Source organism: Pteropus alecto, unplaced genomic scaffold, assembly GCF_000325575.1.
Source record: "Pteropus alecto unplaced genomic scaffold, ASM32557v1 scaffold45, whole genome shotgun sequence".
Lineage (NCBI taxonomy): Eukaryota > Metazoa > Chordata > Mammalia > Chiroptera > Pteropodidae > Pteropus > Pteropus alecto.
In genome coordinates this window covers 3,478,388-3,497,390 of record NW_006442491.1, presented here as the reverse complement: position 1 = coordinate 3,497,390, position 19,003 = coordinate 3,478,388, and the positions used below count along the sequence as shown (strand labels likewise).

General features: G+C 41.0%; 1 protein-coding gene across 1 annotated transcript in view; it reads left to right on the top strand.

The window, feature by feature from the left end:
* The window catches only part of SLC24A3 (solute carrier family 24 member 3), a 457,276-nt gene that overhangs the window by 122,952 nt on the left and 315,321 nt on the right, over positions 1-19,003 (top strand). The gene's annotated exons all lie outside the window — the stretch shown is intronic.

Below are 19,003 nucleotides of genomic sequence, written 5' to 3'. Positions count from 1 at the left end.
TCTACTAGAAGCCAAGAGTTCCCCATGTGGGGTTTTAGTTTCACATTGAGGCACTCCAAACATTCTTTATGGGCTGGCAAAGGCGTTTCACACTTCAGCTGGGCCTCCTGAATATGTTTTGCTTTCTATAAGGAGAATTGGGAATTCCTAGCTAATTCTGTTCACTCTCACTTCAGCACCTCAAATAGACTCTCCCATACCTGCAAACAGCCATATCCGGACTAGCCATCAGTCTCTAATAGGAGGTGAGCTATCACTGTATTAGACAATACAGATAGAGATTATTTCCATCATCTCAGAAAATTGTGTTCAACAGCATAAGTAAGGAATATTCTGTTTTTCTCACTAGTTACCCTTTTTAGCTCCTGCATGAATCTCCTCCTTGCTATTAGGAAAGCACTCAGTTCTAGCCCTCAATGCCTATTAACATACTGATAGATTGATAGAGTTGTCATTTAACAAGACTGGCATAATGCCATACCTATGGCTTTTCAAATGGAAGCACCACTCCTCTGCTTGACACACAAGCCCTCACCAGGACCTAAGCCCACCTATGCCACCATATTGCCTCCTGCTCCCCAGCACATGCCCAGCGTGCATGGCATGTGCACACCAGGAAACTTACTGTTTGGGGAGCTCATCAGTCCTCTCCATGCCTCCATACTGGATCTCGTTTTTATTTTATTCTCCAGTCTTGGTGTAGTCTCCCTTCTCCACATCTGTCCTGGTAAAAATCTCCATGATTTGGCATGCCTCTCTGATATCACCTCCTCAAAGAAGATCTTCATGCTCACTCAACCAGAAATGATGTCTCCCTCAGGGGAACACCCTAACACTTCATGTTTCCCTTCCTTGTGACACCTAGCACATCTTGCTTCATATCAGATTTGTCTGTTTGCATTACCCATCCTCACTCCCTCTTGAAACATGCATTCCTTTTAAGGACAAATGCTCTTTCCCCTTCATCTGTGTAGGCTAACCCAGTGCTTTGCCAAGCAACACATACTTGGTGAGTTGTCAGACTCTCTTTTTAAGAAATAATCTTGAGTCTCCAAGACATGCCTTTCTTAAAACACAGAAAAAGCCAGCACTTTTACACTGACTCCATGTTGAGAAACCATACAGAATCTATGCCTCAATCCCCTATCTCTGTGCCTCTAGACCAGTATTTAGCCACACTGGTCATGTGTCCCCTTCTGCAGACTAAGGAGACTGGATTGTATAGCAGATATTGCTGATGCCCAGCTATTTAGGTATAGATTACCTTTTATTTAGGTATAGATTACCTTTCTCACTGCCTGAACCAGAACCTTTTTGCCTGAGGGGTTTTGGAAGTTCTAAAAAGCCTGAGAAGACCACTCTGCCTGCCCTACAAAGCACACCCTGAGTTCTAAGTAATTAATACATCCAGAAACAGTACTCATTTTAAAAATCCTCATTTCTGACAGTTGGTGTATAAATAGCCTAGTTCCCTCACCCGTTGTGGGGATAGTTCTGAGGTTCATGCTTTGTATGTCTTCCCAGAGTTTCCCAGGAGGATTGAGCTTTAATTGCCCACAAAGTAACTGGCGCTTGATATCTTAACTCTTTGTTGGCTGCCTTTCTTCCCTATCCTAGTTCCTTTCTATTGGGATTCCCTTCACCTCCCAGTAAACTAGCTACCTTGAATATTTGTCTCAGGTTCTGCTTCTGGGGAATCCAAATTAATGTGGAATGACTGCTGTATAAGCTTCATTTCTGACATTCTGACTTCTTTGGTTTTGTCATCTTTTGATTTTCTCTGGTTGGTTTTTTGTCTACACAATTTGTCACCTGGGAGGCATACGTCCATAAGCTCTTAGCTGGAATGATTGCTTCATTCATATCATCAGGCTAATCCTTGTAAGTGACATGTTCAGCCAGGGGCCAAGCAGGATGAGGAACATGCCTTGAGAGTGTGAGCACAATTGGAGGTCTCCAGGAGTTCTAAAGAAAAAGGTGCAGAGAATTTCTTGGCTATAGTAGCTCTACCTTAAGCCAGGGATTACTGAGAGTTACCAACTCTATTTATAAAGAATGAATTCATAGCTGGGTAGTTTATATATGAAAAACAGGAAATACTTTTTTAATGTTAAATTTCATTTTGTTCTATAGTTAGTAAAAAGAGCATTTAATTGCATTTAATTAAAATAGAATTTAGAGGAAGAGATCAAAGTTATTTGAAAATGTTCTTTTACAGATTAACGTCTACCTGAATTTGCCCCTACCTTTCTTTTCTCAAGTTTTCTTCTCCTGTCCTCTCTTCATTTCTTTTCCTTCATCTCTGCCTGTCCTTTTGCTACTATTTTTTGCACTTTTGTATTTAGACCATGTTAAGGTTTTTTTTTCTTTTAATACATATACAGATAATTTGATTTAACTGTTTAGCATTTGAACTTAGACATTTCTAAACAAAAAGAGACAAATCTGTGGCACACGTGCCACCATCTGCCATCCACTGCTCTTGCCAGACATCAATAATTGCAGCACCCTTCTCAACTCAGAGTTCCAGGAAGCCATTGCCAATTGATTGGTATTAGCATAGGAGATGAATTTTTTTTTTATTTAATGTAAATGATAAGATTGGGGGGAACGACTGATTTAGGCAGCTACTTGGTTTAGCTATTCCTTTCACTTGTCCTTTGTTTAGAGAATGTAGGAAGAAAGGAGAGTTCTAGGACAACTTGTCCTTAAGTTCCATGGGTTGTGAGTCAGTCGGAGGTGAAGCTCTGTGCTAAGTTTTTCATCAACTCGAGAGCAACTCCAAGAAAGAGAAAGAGAGAACTACAAACTGAGTTCTCCACTCATCTCTATCCAAGCCGCTGTGGCAGTTCAGTAAAACCTTGAACAATATGTACAGATGGGATTCTCGCCCTTTTTCTTCTCCTAAGGAGTTATACTTATTAATGCCACCCGCTTTTCCCATGAACTAGCACCCAGGTCCCTTGATTATTGACATCGCCTCCCTCAGATGCTTTGATGTTTAGTGCTCTCTGATGGTCTTCATGACTCAGGTTCAGGATTGGCCCCTGAAGAGTCTTTTGAGGGAGGCAGAGAAGAGTCATTTTCCCCACACTCATGCCTCCTCATCAGTCTTTCCCCCAGAAGCCAGGCCTTGGCATTGTGGGTATCCCCCACTGCTGCTCTGCCAAATCCTCCTGTAGGTGTAGGCTGATTTCTTTAGACTGTGGGGAGCATTTCCTCTCCCACCCACTTTTCCAGAGTTGAAGCTCATTCTTACTATTTCCTCTCTATCTCATCACTGCATCATGGGTAGGCAGTATCAGGGGCTCAACCCATGGGGCTCAGCTGTTTGTCTTCTAAGTCCTGATATGTGACTCAAAAGGGCCCTCATTCCCTCTTTCTGGCCACCACCACCCTTTCCGGCTTCTCTTCCCAACTTGTCCTTATGTCTCAGGTTGAGAATGAACTTGGAGAACTTCAGTATTGGCTGAATAACCAAAGCGATTAGCTTCTCAGCAGTCCTCACGTGTGCATCTATAGAAGTAGTAACATTTGTCACTTCCAGCTTCCCTGAAATTCTTTTCCTGGGGTATCTGTCAGTGTCTTTTATTCCTTTGACACTCTGAGTAGAAGTTTGGCTTTGCACAGCTCTCTTCTGTACACCTCCCAAGGATTCAGAAAATGCCTCTTGTCTGGTTGCTCAGTTACCTCAGTTTTCCCCAGGTGATTAGTTTGAGGCAGGCTAAACACCATGACATCCAGAGGTTCCATGGGTTTAAACAAGCACAGAAGATGTGGAAAACTTCTTTAGTGACTCTTCAAACTTTAGTGACCAGAGAGCTTGGCTTCAGAAAAACTTTATCCATTGTGTCATTGATGCATCGAGAAGGAAATGGTACCCCTCATACTTCTGGGTCTAGGATTCCGGGAAGCAGAGCTTGATATGGGGATTCATGAGCATGTGTTTTATTGAGGTAGAGCTCTTGGGAGAAATCTGTGAAAGAGGGAAAGAAGCAGGACATGGCAGGGGAAGGGACCAGGAAATGGTGCCTTGTCAGGGCAGGTTCAGCCTTGACCTGATCCAGTGCTGGGGAAGTTAGTCCTGTAGCTTAAGTCTCACCGAAGATTGTCCCTGCTTTAGTCAAGGAATCTTATCATCCGTGCTTATATCAGTCAGTCATTGAACACCCCCAAAAGATAGGGGAGGTCCAACCTTCAAGGGAGCAGTTTCATGGGCAGAGTCCCAGCTTTAGCCTCAGCAGCTGGGAGAAGCAGTACAAGCTGCTAAAAGAAATTTAGGCCAGCACCAGAGTAAGTGACTACCCAGAATCTTGCTCTGGAAGCAGGAAGCTAACACTATTGAAAGGCTGCTGTGAGCATGTATGTGGAGAGCTTCCACATCCGTGTCCTCATTTAATGCTTAAAACGACCTATGAACACAGCATTGTTTTTCCTCAGTGGGATTCAGGAGCTTTCTAAGGTCTGAGAAATAATGAGATTGAACCCAGATCCCTCTTTCTTGGTTTCTTTCACCAAAGCCCCAATTCTCTGCATTGAACATCACTGCTAAACTACTGCCTGCAGCAGGAACTCATTTCAATGTAAGTTCTCAGCCTTAATGAGAATCAAAAACAAAACAAAACACACAAAAAAAACAAACAAAAACAAAAACAAAAACAAAACATTATACAGGAATCTCCTAGAAAGTTTTCCAAAAATTATCTTTTAAAGTCTTTAAAGGTCTTCAGGCTTATTTGATTTGTTTACACAGTTACACATTTAGAAGTTAAAACAAACTTCTTTGCTTCTCAACAAGCCTGCAGTAGATCCAAATCACCAGTTTGGGAAGTGGGGCATTTATAGGCAGGGGGAGGCTGAAAGGAGGGAGAGAGAGTTTAATCACAGCAATCAAAAAAAACAAAACAAAACAAAACAAAACAAAACAAAACGCAGTCTTAGCCATTCAGCGTAGAAAAACCTACAGCTTAACATGCTTTAGTAGGCCCTAAGAATGTCATTATATTACATCTTAGAATTAACTGGAATTCATTTGCTCATTTTTCAAAAGATTTCTATTGAGTACCTATCATGTGTCAGATATTGTTCTAGAGATACAAGGACTATTGAAAAATGGTCTTTGTCCATAAAGTGCTTGTATCATAAAAACTGCTTCAAGAGGAAGCAGGAGACAAAAGCAAGAGCCTCCCCTAGCAATGTCATTTATCATATTTATAAGATGAATGAAAATATATGATCCAGTAAGCTTATGAAGAGATACTCCACATCATTAATCTTCAGAGAAATGAAAATTAAAACTGCAATGAGATACTGCTACATACTTACTAGAATGACTCAAATTGAAAAGATGACAATGCCAAGTGTTGGCAGGATGAGGAGTCACTGAACTCTAACATATGGTTGATGGAAATATAAAATCGTGCAGCCACTTTGGAAAACAGTTTGAAAGTTTTGTTATAAGTTAAACATACATACCATATGACCAAACCATTGTATACTTAAGTATTTACCCCAAAGAAATGAAAAATATGGTCACAAAAACATGCACAAAATTTGTTTTATTTCATAGCAGTTTTATTCATAATATTCCCAAACTGGGAAAACCCAGATATCTATCAACTAGTAATGAATAAACAAATATAGGTCCATCCATGCAACTCTTTCAACTCAGCAGTTGAAGGAATGAACTACTGAGACACACGACAGCATGAATGGATCTCAGAAAGATCATGCTAAATGAAAGAAGCCAGACACAAAAAGAACACATACTGTATGATCCCATTTGTATAAAATTTTTGAAAATGCATACTAATCTATAAGGGTTGAAAGCAGATCAGTGGTTACGTGCTGACCAGATGCGGGAAAGATGCATCATAAAGAGCACAAGGAAACTTTTGGAGGTGATGGAATTGTACACATATTTATTATTTTAATGTTTTTATTTTTAATTGAAATACATTTGACATATAACATTATGTAAATTTAAGGTGTATAACATGTTGATTTGATACATTTATATATTGTAATATGATTGCCATCATAGCAATAGTTAGCACCTCTATCACCTCACATAATTATCTTTTCTTTTTTGTGGAATAATTAAGATCTAGTCTCAGCGAGATTGATGATTAAAGTGAAATATAAATAGCTGCAGTTTATTGTACATAAGTTATACTTCAATAAAGTTGATTTTCTTTATAAAAAGCACCTAACAGCTTGCTTAGCACATAGCAAATGCTCAGTAAATGGGGGACTTAATGAAAAAACCACCAATCTCACTCCTAAGGTAGTTGCTTCTCTTCCCTGGGCAGCAGTGAGGTACAAAAACTCCCCAAGGTCCTCCCTGTTAGGCAGAAACACTGACCCAACTCCCCTTCTTAGTGGGCTCTGGCCTGTGGAGAAGGCTGCTTCCTGCCGGAAGCAATTATGTTCTCATTTTCATCTTGGCATCCTTAGGACTCAGATTCAGACTTCCAAGGCCTGGCCACACCTTGGGCTGGGCCGAGTCAGGAAACCAGCTGGCTCCCCAAGCCTATGCTCCACTCGGGCATCCTTCTGGCCCAAAGGGAAAAGCGCATGTGGTTCCAATCACCGAATTTTAGACTCGGCCTTCATTTGGGTTTCGGTTCAGTTTAGAGGCCTCCTCTAAGACTTTATCAACTAGTTCTGTTTTAGTGTTACATTTCAATCTGAGTTCAGAGCACTTCATAAGATAGTCCCTGATTAAAATTCAATAAAATGAGACAGTGAGAAGACGAGATACAAAGCATGGCACATTCAAAAATCATTCTTAATTCCTGGGTTCTGCATTCTAGACCTGCTAAGAAAAACAAGTGCAACTGTCTTTTCTTCCTTAAATCAAGATGTGATTTTTATCTCTGGCCTCTCCAGCCTGCAGCTGTGGGGACCACCAGGGACCACTGACCTATTTCCTTGGAAAATAATTGCCAGCCGCTCTCCTCCGAGAGTGCTTAATCCTCTTTGCAATTGGGTGAAGGATATTATTTTTAAATACATAGGATAAAATACACAGAGCAACAAAAAGTATTTCAGCTATATTGAAATCTAGTTATATGTATAGTGAATAAACAACCTGGTGAGGGAGTAATAAGCTATGTATTTCTTTATTCACACATTCAATAGCTGGATCTGGTGGTGGGCCTAATAACTACTGTCATTTTAATTGTTGATGAACATAAGTGCCATTTTGAGATGCTTACCATATTGTAATAGACTAAAATGCCCGACAGCTATTGGTGATAAAGTCACAGAAATTGCCACTACTGTATGGTTTGCTGCCTACTTTCATATTGAAGGAAATGCTACATTTCAGTTAGAAGTTAGTTCAAAAATGGAGTTCACAGGTCTCCTCAATTCTATCCATAGAACCCTTAGTAAAGTCTCCCTGGAATTAAAGCCAAACTCTCCCCCATGCTAGGCCTTCCCACTGGGATGAATCATCTGTCACTACCCCTACCAGCAGCATATATCACCTCCTAAATTAAAAAAAAAATTGTGATGAAATATTTCAGACATAAAAATGTAGAGAGATTAGTATAATGAACATCCATATATCTATCACCCACCTAAGAAGTAAAGTATTGCAAATACATTTTGAAATTTCCTTTTGACTTCTCAGGGCTCACATTTGCATTTCATTACCTGCTTCCCAGGAGTGACCTCTATCTAGAATTGGATGTTTGGGATTCCTGTTTATATCTTAAGGTTTTCACCACACATGTATGTATCCATAAATAATACCAAATATCAGCTACATGTTCTTAAACTCGATATAAGTGATTTTGTACTCTGTGTATCTTTCTGCAACATGCTTTTCTCCTTCCCTGTTATGTTTGTAAGACTTATGGATGTCAATGTATGAGGCTGTAGTTCACTTATTTTCAAAGCCATGTAATATCCTATTGCATGACTATATCTCAGTTAAGTTAGCTGTTCTCCTGGTGATGGACGTTTGAATTGTTTCTCAGTTTTTGACATGACATTGCTACACCAAACACTCTTGTAGGTGTCTCCTGATAGAATGAATTTCTCTAGCAGTGAAATGGCTGGCTCATAGGATATGTGCATCCTTAGTTTTTGTGGATTGTACACTTAAAACCAAACTGCTGTTCAGCATGGTTTTAATGATAGATTTAGACTTTCACCAGCAGGAGATGTGAGGTCCTATTGTTGTAGATTATCATAAATACTTGGTGTTGTCAGACTTTTTAGTATCTGCCAGTCTGATGGTATGTCTCAATGTGGTTTTAATTTGCATTCCCCTGGTTTCTAGTTGGTATGAGATGAATGGTGCCCCCCAAATGTATCAGGTCCTAACCCCTGGAAACTGTGACTGTTACCTTATATGGTAAGGTTTTTGCAGATGTGATGAAGTTAAGGGTCTTGAAATGAGAAGATTACCCTGGATTATCCGGGTTGGCCCTAAATGCCAACAAGTGTCCTTATAAGAGAGAGGCAGAGAGAAGCTAGACACACAGAGAAGAAGGTTATGCAAAGGTGAAGGCAGAGATTGGCGTGATGTGGCTGGAAGCCAGGGAATGCCAGCAGCCTCCAAAAGCTGGAAGCTGTCAAGACTCCAAAAGCTGTCAAGTTTCTGATTGCAAGTTTATTGGGCATTCATATCATCATTTCTGCAAATTGCTTGTTCATAAACTTCACCTGTTTTTTTCTTATTAGCTGTAAGAAAACTTTCTACATATTCTGGTTATCAGTTTTTTTAGGGTTACATTTCGTCCATGGCTTGTCTTTTCTCTCTCTGTTGATTTTGATACATGGAAGTTTTAAACCTTAATGTGGTCAAATGCATCATGTTTTTTTCTTTGTGGTCAGTGCTGTCTTGTTTAAAAAGTCCTTTACTACCTGAGTTAAAAATACATACATATCCTGCTATTATCTTCTAAATATCTTCCATTGTTTATGAATATGGCTAGCCCCTGCATTTTGGGTGAGAGACCCCATCTGAGAAGGGGTCATATCACCCTTCAGACAATGGACAAAGCCTAACAGGCTTTCCAGTGAGCCCGCCAGAGAGTATTGGCCTGGAAACTGGTGTTGGCTACCTTTTCCACCTTAATTTTGCCAAATGGCTAGGCTAATTATTTTGATGTTTAGCTTTCATAACTATATCTATTCCTGTACTTTTAAATAATCACTCATCATTTATCACTTTTCAGTTACCACTACTGAAGGTCCAACTAAGGCAAATTTGCCCCTCCAGCTCAGCTATGAGTTCCCAGAGCTTTTCTCCCTCCTGCTCCAACTGTTCATCATTTTAATTTAGTTTTTTTTTCTTCAATAATTCAGACCAAGGGCCATGACTTCAAATGCCTTCACAGTTAGACAGGAGATATAAGAGGGAGAAATGGGTGTGTAGTTTCACAGGTGACTGTGTGTGGGCCGATCCTACATGAAATCTGGTATTGGCCACACACATCCTGCCTGTGCACCACACCTGGGCATTAGACTCTGTGCTTGATGACCTGTTATGGACTGCCTTCAATATAAACTTTGGTCTCATTTTGAAAAAAAAAAAAAGAGAGAGAAGTAGAACCTCCAGCAAATAAAATGACTTCCCTGATTTCCTTGCAACCTTGCCCAAATCACTAACCACTCTGCATCTTTCTTGATCTTTAAATGGTATTATAGACTGGATTATCCCTAAGGCTGCTTCCAGCTCATAAAGGTGACTGTTACTTTCACAGATTTCTATCTTCCTTTTTAAAAATTTGTATTAAAATATACATAACATAAAACTTGCTATTTTAACCATTTAAAGTGTACAGTGTAGTGACATTTAGTCCATTTATGATGTTGTGCAATCATCACCTCATTCTAGTTCTAGAACACTTTTGTCACCAAAATAGATACCCCCCATCAATTAGCAGTTACCCCCTACTCTCCTCAGCCCCTAGCTTCTGGCACTAGCTTCTGGCAAACAACAATCTGTGTTCTATCTCTATGGATTTGCCTATTCTGGATATTTTATATAAATAGAATCATACACTATGTGGCCTTTCGTGTCTTGCTTCTCTCACTTAGCATAATGTGTACAAGGTATATTACATATATATGCAAAGTATATATGTATATATATTATCATGTATTAGTACTTCATTTCTTTTCATGGCTTAACTGAATAATATTCTGATACATGGATATATCACAATTTGTGTATCTTTCATCTGTTGATAGACATTTGAGTGTTTCTACCTTTTGCCTATTATAAATAGTGCTACTCTGAACATTAGTGTACAAGTATTTGTTTGAACACATCAACTTACTGAGGAGCTGTCAAATTGTTTTTCAATCTTTCTTGATCCATTTTCTCCCCAATTAAAAACAAATTCTTATTCTTTCAAATTTCCTATGTTCTAAAATTCATCTGTATCTATAATCATCCTTCTTCTATTTCTACCTAGAGACTCCAGGAGACATTTGCAATGAAAAACCTATATGGAGTTCTGGAACTTTCTATCTCCACTGAGGGAGCCATCCTGGGGGCTTACTCCACCAAAAGAAAAAGGAGAGAGAGAGAGAGATTTCAACACCTGTTGCTACTGACTTACATGGGCATCTGGTTGTGGAGGGAGAGAAGCTGCCTTTCCAGATCTCCATGTGGTCAGATATGAGCTTGTCTCTAACTGGGAGAGATGGTAATAGAATATGAGTTGCTTCCATACATTTCTGTTGTCTTGTTGGCCCTTATTCCTTGAGGCAGGTCCCCATCCCCACCCCCACATACTTCAGCAAACTTACAGTGATGCTAACCTGGCAACCTGTGGAAGAGGAGGTATCTCCTTTGGTAGGGTGAATGCCCTTAGTCTGCTTTCTGATTGTATTTGGGTACAAGACTGGTGCTTTGCAAATGGCTTAGTTTGGATTTCTACCAAAATCAGAAACAAGAATTTGGGTACAAGTAGATTGTTTGGGAGGTGATGTCAAGAAACACCAGTAGGGGGCATTGCCACGAGGACAACTGGGGTTCAGCTAGTGAGGACCCTCTGGAAGACAGTGTTGAGCCACTGACTGGTGAAGAAACTGGGGTCTTTATCCCCGAAATCTCATCTTGCATTGGTTGAAGATCATTCCTGGACTGTAAACTCCATTTCTTGCCTGCCCATATACAGGTCAAGCACCCATTTGGGGCCAGAGAACATCCTCAGGCAGATACATGCAGGAAGCCATAGGGATGGAGAGAAACTGTTTGTAGAGACCTCCAAAGTGGTGCCAACACCGTTTGCTGTGGGGAGAGGAATGTGGAATATATTGCTGAGAAGTCAGTATCTATATCTTGGGCCTGGCTGAAGACATTTGGTATTCAAAGTCAGACATATGAATGAGAAGGTCTTAACATCTCAGGTTGTGGATGTCTCAACATCTCAACATGTGAATGTCTCAACTGGTCCTGTAAATGTATCTACATATCAACATGTGAAAATCTCGGCATTTGAATCTGTGAGTGTTTCAATATGTCAACCTGTGAATGTCTCAGCATCAGAACTTGTGACTATCTTAACATCTCAGTGTGCAAATGTCCCAACATTTCAACAGGTGACTATCTCAACATCTTAACATGTGGATGTAACAACATGTGAACCTGTGAATAATATCTCAACATTTCAACAAGCAAATGTCACTACATATCAACATACGATATCTTGACATATAAACCTGAGTCTCAGAATTTTAACATACAATTGTCTCAACATCTGAATCTGTGATTGTCACATCTCAGCATGCATGTCTCGACATCTCAATGTGTGATTGTCAGCATCTCTGTATGTAAATATCTCAGCATCACAACACGTGAGTGTCATAACACCACAATTCCAAAAAGTTGAATGAACCATCATCTTCCTTCCAAACCTAGCCCCAGAACTCTAGTGAAATACTAGCACACAGAAATTTTAACTCTTATCGAAATTCTGTTCTTTTACAGAACAGCTCTGAGTCTTACAGGTGGAGAGATGTCTGGTAAAGCTTTGTAACAATCCAGTAGCTCTTCATTTACATGGAAATCAGACAGCTGGCAAAATCAGATATTCCCAAATCTTTGCTGGGGGGAAATGTCTCTCAGCCTCACAAGAAAAATAACCCCATGGCCCATGCACTTTCCTAGAAAGTGGCTTTGAAATTAGTCTCATGATCTCAGCCAGATAATTGTAGATAAAAGGAGGTACAGATTAGAAACAAAATCTCTGGCACTTGTAAAGTGACAGTTGATGGCAGGGGAAGGAGAAGAAAACCTATAGAAAGTAGGCTCCCTAGGGAGTGAGAGTGGTATTGACTAGGATGAGGCCCTCAGGAATATTCTGGGCAGTAGTGTAGTCTGCATCTTGATAGGGCTTTTGCCTACGTGTGTATTCACTTGTCAAAACTCAATGAATATTCACTTAAGATTTGTGCATTTCGTTGTGTGTAAATTATATCTCCGTAGAAAAATACCATAAACAAATATTTATATGTTATATATGCTGAGGTATTCAGAGAGAAGTGTGCTGATAGCTGCTATACACATTAAGTGAATTTTTTAAAAGACATTGATAGAGGAATGGATCGATAGATACATGTGTGATAAGACGAGTATTATACAATGTTATATTAGAATCTAGGTAGTAGGTAACACTTTTCAACTTCTCTGCATATTTGAAAATTTTTATAATAAGATATTCTATAAAATAGTAGTCTGGGAAAACTAACAAGTCCAGGCATTTAGGGCCACTTTACCCACATCACAGACTCTGAGAACATTGCCCAGTTTTATCTCATTTTCATGCCCGATACTTATTAATATCCTGGATTATTTTTAGAAATCTCAAAATTCTGTTCCATGTGTATTTAAGACAGCAAAAATGAACATAATTACTTTGGGAAATTTTCCATTAAAAAACTCTTCATTAAAAAAAAAAATTCTATTCTTAATTCAGGGCAAACTTTAGCTACCTGGAAAATCCCATTTAAGTAAAATTGTTCATTCCCTGACAAGGTGGGATGAATGAAATGTTATTTAAATTAACATTTCTAGTTACTGGATGGTCACATCATTTTACCTTTGACTTGGTTTTAGTATTTTCACGGCATTTTTACATGGGCTATTTCAGGGTTTTAGGGAAAGGCCTTTTGAGATAGTCACCTGAGTATGGACTCTATCTAGTTTGTCTACTTGTTGGGTATGTGACCATGGAGAAACTTCTTGATCTGTTTGAGCCTGATGCTTTTATATGACAAGTGGGGATGTGATACCTAAATATAGATTAATGGTAAGAAATAAATCAAATAATGCAGGCCAGGCATATCATAGTAGGTTTTTCACTGGGTAGAGTTCTCAGCCTCAGTTCCTTTCATGAAGTCCCCATGACATTTCTGTGAAGGAAAATGAATATTGTCCTATGAATTTCCCAGAGAAGATAACTAATGTTTGGAGAAATTCAATTACCTGCAGACCCCAAACCATGTGGTTATCCCAAAGTAGACAGAGGACACAAATCCATGTCTCTGAGTCCACTGCTATTTCTACTGCTCTTCAGAAAAGCAGAATGAAGGGTATGAAGATGAACTGAACTGGAATCTCCTTTGTTCTCAGGACAAAAATGATTTTGCCTCATATTGTTCAATGTCAAAAAAATTTTGTTGAAAGTTATTAACATCCATAGTGGGATGGTAAAAAAGATAGGCTGAGATTACTCAGTGGACTTCCACTGACCTTTTCAAAATGTTAAAACATTTGACCTTCACAGGTGCCACCTGGAGTAGCTACAACTGCAAACAATTTGAAGTCATACCGTTGGCACCAACTGACGTCTGCCTATCCCTGATAGCTCTCCAGGTATGAGGAGGGCTCCCATGTTAGTGCACCCTGCTGCTCTTCACTCTGTCCTCACTGGAATCTTCACTCTGTTCCCTGGGGTACAGTATGCATCATCTCTGTACCCCATGCTTCCCACCTGGGACTGAGCAGTGAATGGCGAAGATGTTAGGGCCTAGGTTGAGAGCACTAGTGTTTGGAGAAATTCAATTAATCGTCTGCAGAACCCCAACCATATGGGTATCTCAAAGTAGATGGAGGACTTGAACCCACACCTCGAGTCCGCTGCTGTTTCTACTTCAGCCACTGGGAGTCAGTCAATGGGGCGGCAATGGCTTTCCAAAGGGCCCTGGGTTCTTTTCAAACACACTTTCCTTTTCTTTCCTTCCTTTGGCCAGAGCTGTGGAGTTTGCACACACAGCAATTGAAGATCAATTGTGTTACTCGTAGGACCATTCCCCTGGGACATCAAATCTTGTCATACCTGGTGGTCTTGGACAGCTTTCTTCCAGATATCTAAGTTTTAACAAAGGTTTTGCCTGTCTTTTGAGGTTCATCATCCAGAATTGGCTACTGGCATTATTTACATCATTAAAGAATAAAAAAATCATCTGTTGGAGGACAATATCAGCTATTTGAGTGCTCCATGCTGAAAGGGAGAGCCCTGGAACCTGGCCTGGCTGCGTGTCTGGCAGGGATGCCCATTCAGGGTGCTCTGTAGCATGACAGAGACTGTAGAAGGAACAAAGTATAGTCAAACAAACTCAGGAGAGAAGCGATGGCCAAAGAACACACACTCTCATGGGGCTCACTGTTTTTAGAGCATGCTAGGGAATTACAACAGACTGTTTGGAGCCTTAACAATCACTTATTTTCTATTGGATGTTTTGAAAAAGCAAAGGATTTTTTTTCTTTGTATGTTACACGTATGCCAGGAAAAATAGTTCCTGGAGAAAGAAAACATCTAGAGGGTCAGTTTGCAACTTGAGAGGGGCCGTTGGGCCCAGTTGCAAATATGTTATTTTCTCCTAAGCGATGGATATCCAGGGAGGAGACAGATGTGATCAGGAAAATAGGCTGACATCAGAAGGTTTCCCATCTATAGTGAGGGCCCAGCTGGGTCTTCAGTGGGAGCTGCGGGAATAGTAATGACCTTGCCCCTGGCCAGGAGGGACATAGGCTCCAGAACAACTGGTGTCCAACACCTAATGGGGAGTAGAACTATTGGAGCTGACATCCCGTAGCCTGGCCTGGTGTCCACGCATGGCTCTAGGCTTCCTAAGAACAGTTAACTTTTAAACCATATGATGGTGCCTCAGCACCCCCAGGACTGGGTCGAGAAACCCACCCAGACCCCAGGGTTTCTCTGGTCAGTGCTGTCATCTGCAGGCCCAGAACCTGCCAAGTCATGGAGTGAGCTCAGAACGAGCAGCAGGAGAAATGGAAAGAAGAACGTAGCAGGAAGGGCCCAACTTGCAGTCCACGCAGGACTGCATGGGGCAGCCTCACTGTAGACCACACAGAAGCACACTCAGGGATTGTGTACAACGTCTGCTGAGACTGATGCCTTCCACATACTTCTCCATGCAGCCACGGGAGTGCTGTGCTGGGGGCTGACAGATGCTCTCTCAGAAGGCCTTGCACTCGACATCAGTGACAAACAGGAGAAGGATGTTTTCCTACTGGCCCCTTCAGCTTGACTTTCCTTCCAGTGGACTTCTGGGATGACAGGAATCATTAAAGCAGCGAGCATTTCTCAAAGAGTGGTTGTGGAACCAGCAGCGTTGGTCATCTCCCCCTTGAAGCCTGTGAGAAATGCACATTCTTCTTTGGCCCCTCCCCAGACCTACTGAATCAAGAACTCTGGGGGGTGGGCCTGAGTTTGTTTAGCACAAATCCTCCAGGTAAGTGCTAATTAAGACTCCTAGTTGGAGATCCGCAAATGGAAAAGACCCAAGATAGCTCCTGAAGAAAATGAGTGAGGTTGGGGATTCCATTGTGGGGCATTTCTTTCACATTTTAGAGTCTCTCCATCAGCTTGAGTGGGGTTTCTATATGGAAGGGCCTTTGGGAAGATTTTGGGCAATAGTCTGGCTGGAATGGGACACTGAAGAATTTCTTTTGTAGCTGCTATACAGAAAAGCATAAGGTTTACTACTTAAATGATATAGGTCAATAAAATCAGTAATGTTTTTCTAATGATGCTTTTGTTCACACTTTACATAAGAATGAGAAGCCATCAGTGGCTCACTTCAAAGGCTAGTATTAGTAACCCTTGTCTATGGGGGATGGTGCTGGAGCCCCTGCCTCCAGCCCCTCCTTGAGGCTCTGTAATAGATAACTCCAGTAGCAAAGTTGGTCTGTTCTGTGGTTCAGGACACTGCCCTGGGAAAATGAAGATCCTTTTATTTTTCCCTACTGACTTTTCTCTGACATGTGGGTCCAGGTATTATTTATTATTTGGTTTTGCTTCCTGCCTCCAGGCAAGGACTATATTTAAGCCAATTCAAACTTTGCAAGTCTTAAAAATAACTCTCTTTGCTAACCCCTTCCAGGTTTGGCAGGGGCTTCCTTCGAACAGGAAATTCATTTCTTTCTACCTGCGCAACGCTCGCAACGCTCGTTATTAACTCATTATTAACTCACCCCATGATCTCTTCTTATGTTTTCAAGCTACAAGGTGACAGGGTCTTTGTGTGTGTGATGGGGGAGGAGGGGAAGGCTCTTGTTCTTCCCTTTCATTGCCCAGGTTCCTGATTTTCAGTGTGGTAGGTTAACTTCCCTAAAGACAAAGCAGTCATCATCGTCCCTCATGAATAGTCATGCCCTCAGTGAGTTCATCTTCATCTAATTGTTCCTAAAAGTTATCCCAGCATTCTGGAGGTGAACGTTACTATGACTGTTTTAAAGAGCAACTTCTAAATACATGTCCATGGTATACATGTAAGCTGATAATTATCTCCAAAGTGAATTACTGTGCTGAAAGGATACCTCCAGAGATTTTTTCCCCCTTGTAGTTCCTTCATTTTAATGGGTTTTTAAGCATGATTGTGGGTTCCAGTCTCTTCCACTACTGCCTCCCCACCTACCTCTAATGATCAGAGTCCTAAGACCTTTTTCTGTTCTCCAAAAACCACTGCACTTATCCAACTCTCCATCCCTGGAGGGAACCTCAAACCATGCCCCTCTCCTCAAGAGACCCTGAGAAATAATGAGTGGGAATCTTCAGTCACAGAGGGATCTTTGGTGCAATCAAATTTACTTTATTAAAAGTTAAGAAAAAACAGAGACCAACAGCTGGTCTCCATATTGAGGGGAATGTTTCAACTTGCTCAGAAAGAGTAGAAAGTATTTGAGAGGGAAAAGGTCAGCAGAAGAAAGATAAAGGCCAAATGCCTCCTATTCCCTCGTCCCTACCCCCATATGTACATACCCTGCACCCATGGACGTGAATGGAGAGTGCTCTGTGAAGTTCTGAGTGGCTCTGTCCCCTGGCTCTCTCTCCTTTGAAATAGGTGGGCCCATTGGCCAGCCTGCTATCCAGTAGAATTCCCTGCGATGATGGGATGTTCTCTGCACTGTTTAGTAAAGAAGCCACTTACCACATGTGTCTGTTGAGCACTTGACATGTGGCCAGTGCAAATGATGTGCTAAATTTTGAATTTCATTTAATTCTATTTAATTAATATTTAAATGGCTACACGTGGCTAGCAGCTCCCTTGCTGGGCAGCATAGAGCTGGAGGGAAGGAAGGGGAGTGGTCCGAACAATTCCTGCTCTTCCTCAGCCACTGGATAATTCTTCTGGACTGTAGTACCAAGGAGCAGACTGGCTCCCCAAAGATGAATTCCTCCCCAGTTTATTAAATCTGGAAGCTGATAAAGGAAAAGACCATTGTTTTTGCAAAGAATTTGAGATAATTGAGGCTTGAAATTTTCACTGAGGTGAAATAGAGCCTTCCTTCATTATTAACAAATAGGCTTGGGATGAAAGCAGAGAGCTAATGAGAAAGGCTTATATATTTTTTTCCTTTTTAACCCCACTTTGTACCCCAGAAACAAATTGCAGAAAAATCAATGTCCAAGGGCTTTCTTTGCCTAGGAAAAGGGTTGAGTAAACAGTTGTCTAATTAGATGCCCAAGTTCTCAGACCAACCATGGTCTTCCTCCCTTCTGTTTTTCCATCTGCTAAGCAACAGTTCATCTGGGAAGGTAGAAGAAGACAGGAATGAGACCAGTTGATTTTGCCTTGTCAGCCATGTTCAGGAGAGGGTCTGCTGGGGAGGCACATGAAACACTCCAGAGGCTGAAAGAGCCCAGCTAACCTTGCATCCAGTACTCTTTGGCATTGGTGCATTGGTCGTATTTGTCTGAGAAAACTAGTTACATTTTGGAGTGTTCCTTCCTTTGTAATGATCAACCAGCATCCATCACTGGATGTCTGCGGAGTAACAGGCTCCATGTTTCAAGTTACAAGATTCAGTTCAAGAAACATCATTTATTACCACAGCACATAGTACCATAGAGCAGGAAAGATAAATTATGTACTTTTGAAATAGATGGCAAAAACGGTAGTTATCGAAGTGTTAATTTTTCAGTGGTGTGAATATGTATGAGTGTGTGTGTGTGTGTGTGTGTGTGTGTGTGTGTGTGTGTACACAGGCATATGTACCTAAGAGACAGGCTCCATGTTTCAAGTTACAAGATTCAGTTCAAGAAACATCATTTATTACCACAGCACATAGTACCATAGAGCAGGAAAGATAAATTATGTACTTTTGAAATAGATGGCAAAAACGGTAGTTATCGAAGTGTTAATTTTTCAGTGGTGTGAATATGTATGAGTGTGCGTGTGTGTGTGTGTGTGTGTGTGTGTGTGTGTACACAGGCACATGTTTACCTAACAGATTGGTGGAAGTTAGTGGGACAAGAACATTATTATTAGAGAAATGTTGGGTTCCTTTTAAACTGAGAAGCATCTTGGCTGGTTTCGCTACCGAGAACAACCCAGTAAGTTGTGACAATGAATGCTGACACTTTAAGACAGTCAAGGTCCAGCCAGAAAGAAAATGGGGCAGACGGAGTTAAAGCAGTAAGACATAGCCAAAGACTGCTCTGGGAACCTGGCACCCCACTTGCCTGTCCCTCCCCTTGATGTTGGCTCCCCTCCCCGGTCCTTC